Source organism: Octopus bimaculoides, chromosome 15 (genome assembly GCF_001194135.2).
Source record: "Octopus bimaculoides isolate UCB-OBI-ISO-001 chromosome 15, ASM119413v2, whole genome shotgun sequence".
NCBI lineage: Eukaryota > Metazoa > Mollusca > Cephalopoda > Octopoda > Octopodidae > Octopus > Octopus bimaculoides.
The window spans coordinates 28,672,075-28,677,119 of NC_068995.1; the positions used below are offsets into that span (position 1 = coordinate 28,672,075).

The 5,045-nt window shown below is 36.1% G+C and overlaps 1 protein-coding gene across 4 annotated transcripts in view; it reads left to right on the forward strand.

Annotated features, from left to right (window-relative positions):
- Positions 1–5,045, forward strand: part of LOC106874375 (tripartite motif-containing protein 59) — a 107,159-nt gene that overhangs the window by 49,849 nt on the left and 52,265 nt on the right. The window lies entirely within an intron of this gene.

Consider the following 5,045-nt stretch of genomic DNA (forward strand, 5'->3'; position numbering starts at 1 on the left):
ATGTATGTATGTATGTATGTATGTACTTATGTATGTATGTTTTTTATCTGCAAGTGTGTGCATGTTAGCGGGTTGGAAAATAACACGAATTTTTACACTTCGAGCATGAAAAAACATCGAGTATTTCATTTTTATGTATACCTGAAAACACCCCCCCCCACACACACACAAACGTGCATTCACAACATAGATACATTCCATTCACACACATATATATATATATACGCATACATATACATAGAAACACACAAGTGGTATATATACACACTCTGTAACGATATGTCTGTTCTCTGCCTCTCTCCCTCTCTCTCTCTCTCTCGTTCACTCTATCTGCTACCCAATTCTTGCTCCTGTCTAAACGCACAGGCACACAATAATTGCCTTTCAACAGAAAAATTGATTCTCACACATCGATATGCAACCTCAACTGAGATCTATCCCCTATCTCTGCATCTCTGTCTTTCTCTCTCTCTCTCTCTCCATCATGAATACACATACATTCACAGACACACATACACACACTCCTATAGATACGTACGCACGCACGTACGCAAGCACGTACGCACGCACATACACACGCACGCACATACAGCGCACGCACACAGCACACCAAATATAAACTGCAATATGTATAAACAAGCTCACACAGACGTGCGCGCGCGCGCAAGAGCGCACCCGGTCGCCTGAAGGACTGTCCCAGAGCTTTATTTTCTGTGTAGCACATTTGAAGTGAAGGCCAGATTTTAATTCGTTAGATTTATACAGGCATAATCAAATGTTTAAGAAGATAGCATTGCAAGCGCACAGTTCTAAGTTCGATCACACTACGCGTCAATTTAGGGAATATTCTTCTTATCACAGCATCCGGTTGGCCAATATGTTGATAGAGAAAAACTGTTTGAGATTGATATGTCTAAAGACTAGTTGTCGCCGCTCGACTTTGTTACTATGTAACTTTCTGAAAAATGCACTTTTAAAAAAAATAAGATAACTTTTGGTTAGTCATAAGCGCAGTCAGCACATTGTTCTAGGTTCAGTTCCATTGCGTGGCAGCTTGGACAAGTGTCTTCTACTGTAGTTTCAGCAAAAGAGGTCGATAAATTAAGTACCGAGTTTAAAATAAACTAGTGAGGTCGATTTGTTCGACTAAAATTCTTCAAGGCGATGCGCCGCGAAAGTAAAGTAAGAAAGTATACCCGTAGTATATTTGACGAAATCTCGGATCAATTTCTTTTCACTAGAAATTCTAAATCCAATGAAGTCAGGCTCGTTATATTCACCGTCATGAAATATTAGATTTAGCCACAATTCATGCTATTCGCTTTGCAATGTGCTTTTTTCGACCTTATTCTGTTATGAAATCCCTAATATTTAGTGCAGTCAGGAAACAGTGCACGAAAGGCTACAAGGCTGAATCACAGAGGTGTAGTTAAGAGGGTGGAATTGACCAAAAACAGTCTTTTATTGAAAGTTCTGCCTGGGTTGTCCCAAACTCTTATCCCAAATCAAAAATATTCTTATCTTTGAATCGAGGCAAATACTTTCAAAAAATTTTTAAATAAGTTTTTAGTGATTCCTTTTTCATTCGGTTAGCACTCTTACCAATTGCTATCAGTTTGGTTTTGTGTATCTTTCCAGCTAAGAATTGCTGTCCTGTCTTTGGAATCCTTACTCACATACTGACACGCCTCAAAATCTTAGGCTAGGGTTTTTCTTGCTATACAAGACCTATACAAGGCAAATTCATCAATGTTAAATTATATCTAATATACACATCTACTGGAGATAAGAGTTTTTGTGAAAATTTATCCTTAAGCTGCCGTTGTTACCGTGTCAGCACTGCGCTTTCCATCCCAGTAATAGAATTCCATGTTTTCTTTAAACGTGCTTCATCGTCCTTGACAATATTTCAAAGTCATGGCTTTAGTTCTCTATGAAAAATTTTGGTCTGCTCGAAAAGCATTTCCCCATTATCTAAACCATATTTGAAAAGCACTAATTTAATACTGTAGGCATCTTTCAAAGTTTGCCGATTCCTTAAACTTTTGTGGGTTTCGTTTCCAAAAGAAAACTTTGAGATCAGCTTAAAAAAAAATCATACACAGCATGCGACCGGCCCATATACAAACAATTTAGAAAAGTTCTTTCTGTAGTCTTTTTATCCACCTTAATAATCAAATGTAATATTTTATGGCTACTCTTATTAGCATTAGCAACACCTGTTCCGTTTATTCTCTTAAATAACATCCTTTGGGTCGAATGTACTATAAGAGCACTATATCATCAAAACATGGCTACGAAGTGAATAAAGCTCGGCTCCTTAGTACTGCTGATAGTGCTGCACTGGTGGCAGATAAATTAATGACGGTAGATTCAAAACACGGTGGGACATAGAAGTTATAGAGCCACCGAATGTTCTTTGTGTTGCCTGTCTCGTTTCTCTGTTTGTTTTTTTTCGTTGATCGAAAAAAAGTTCGTTTTCTGTGTTTTTGTTTCTCATGCTTTCGCTTCTCATTGTGTCTACGTAATTTTGATGTCCTGTAAACATATATGCATGTATATATACATGTATATGTAGGTATGTACATTTATGTATGTATATATGCATATATTTATATATTATTTATATTATTATATGATCGAACGCCACGCATCCTTTTCCAAGTTAGTTTTATCTTAATAATTACAATGCGAACTCTTATTCTATCTCTTCTCTGTCTATCTATCTCCCTCTCTTGTTCTTCTTCCTTTCTGTTTTTCTCTCTCACCCTTTCCATATTCTTCTCCTCTCCCCTTCACCGTTCCCTCTCTATCTCTCTCTCTCTCTCTCTCTCTCTCTCTCTCTCTCTCTCTCAGTCTTCCTCCTTGACTCTCTCGTTGCTCACACGTGACGAAAGGCCCTCCATCTTTCTTTCTTCTACTTCCTTCCTAAAGACAAGGCGTGCTTTTATCTGTCACTTCTCAAAGCTCGTTTTTCCAGCGTTCATAACTTCACATCGTCTTGGCTTAACAGCCCACATCGTTTGTTTTTACTGTTTCGTTCTCAATGTCCTGTTTTTGTTACCACTTTCACCCTCCGCAAAAAGAACTGTTTTAACGAAGTCGCGTATTGTCCTTACCTTCGAAAAGCGGAGTAGATAAAAACAGGGGACAACTGATGAAGAGAATGTTCTCTGTTTGTTTTTTTCGTTGTTCGAAAAAAAAGTTCGTTTTCTGTGTTTTTGTTTTTTTATGTTTTCGTTTCTCATTGTGTCTACGTTTTTTTTTATGTCCTGTACACATATATGCATGTATATTTACATATATATGTAGGTATATACATATATGTATGTATATATGCATATATTTATATATTATTTATATTACACACACACACACACACACATATATGTATAATTACTGTTGGCGATTTCTTTTCCTTCTTTGGACTTTTCCCTTTATCCTTTCCAACGAAAAGTTCAAAAGTTCAAAAAAATGGCAAACGAGAGAAGGATTTTTGGATTTTACTGCGGTCCATTATGCCTTCTTCTAATTTAAACTTTTAGTATAGCGTTCATAACCTCTCTCCCTTAATAACTCCCTGTAAACCAGCCTTCTTGTTTCTAACGGTCATTTACTTAACTATATAATGTTATAACTCGCACGTAACCTTAACATTTAGCATAAGTCTTGCTTTTGTATGTTGGTTCCCTGACGATGAATTTATGTGCAATTCCAGCACCTCTTACTTCTTTGGAGTAGAGTGCACGTATATTTTGAAACATATGTAGGAATTAAAGGAACTTATTGTTTACATGCGTTTTGCTCCATTTATTATTATTCTTCATATATATATATATATATATATATATATATAGGGTGTGGGCATGAGCGCTTGTGTGTATCGTGAAGGTCAGTATGACTTTACTCACAGTATAGAATTGGCCCATTAGAAAATGTTCCGTTGTTATTCTTAAACTTAGATAAAATTAATACACTTATCTTAACACTACATACTTATATCATCATCTCATCATCACCATCCTCATCATCGTCGTCGTCGTCGTCCTCAACAACAACAACAATATCTTCATCATTGTATTAACGACTTTTCTATGCTTTTCTATGGAGAAAAAGGAATTCTTATTATACACATACACATTCACACATAGATAGATAGATAGATAGATAGATAGATAGATAGATAGATAGATAGATAGATATACATACATACATACATACATACATACATATCGTAAACAAGTGAGAATGGCCTGCTCAAAACAACGCTTTTCAGAATATTGGTTATTTATTTATCAATGCATAATGAATTACATAATTTGTTAAGAGTCTTTCAAGATGTACTCGTTGTCTTCAGCTGTTCTTAATTTGTGATTCTTTATTTTTTTGAGATGTTTTGGCTGGTAGAATATTGGAAGGTATCGTCAGGCTGGATATAATGTATTATCCTTTCTAGGTGGCTATAAATGGATTATTTATGCTTTTGTTTCTGTCTTCGCTCTCGTTGTAAGACCGAGATTTGTATGCCTTCATCATTGTTATGACAAGATTTACTGAGTTTTTAAAGTATCTTTTTTTCTATCTCTCTGCTCTTGCTCTCCAGATTGCTCTCTGTTTCCAGACACACCTGGGATGCATCTTTCTGGACTAACATATCCAGGTTCTTATTACCTGTGAGGTATTTCTTTTACCTTGCTACCATAACAGAATATTTTCCCTTCAACATTTAGCAGTGATATTGTTCTGAACTGAGTGTATATTCCCCGCTCCCAACTATCATATAATAGTTGCTTATCTTCAGGTTCCACCATGCTGATCTTTACAGTTTTTGGAGCTACTGAAGGACACTGGGACGTTTTTATACAGAAGATAGGGAATTCTGTTTGGCTCAAGTAATGATTTAGGTCTGGCTATCTGAAATTTTTAACTTCTTCCATTGTTGGTGGTTGTTATTGAACATTTCTTCTGATATTCACCAGGCTCTGGAACTCAAGGTTGTCCTTCGAAGAGACTCAGGCATATATATATATATATATATATATATA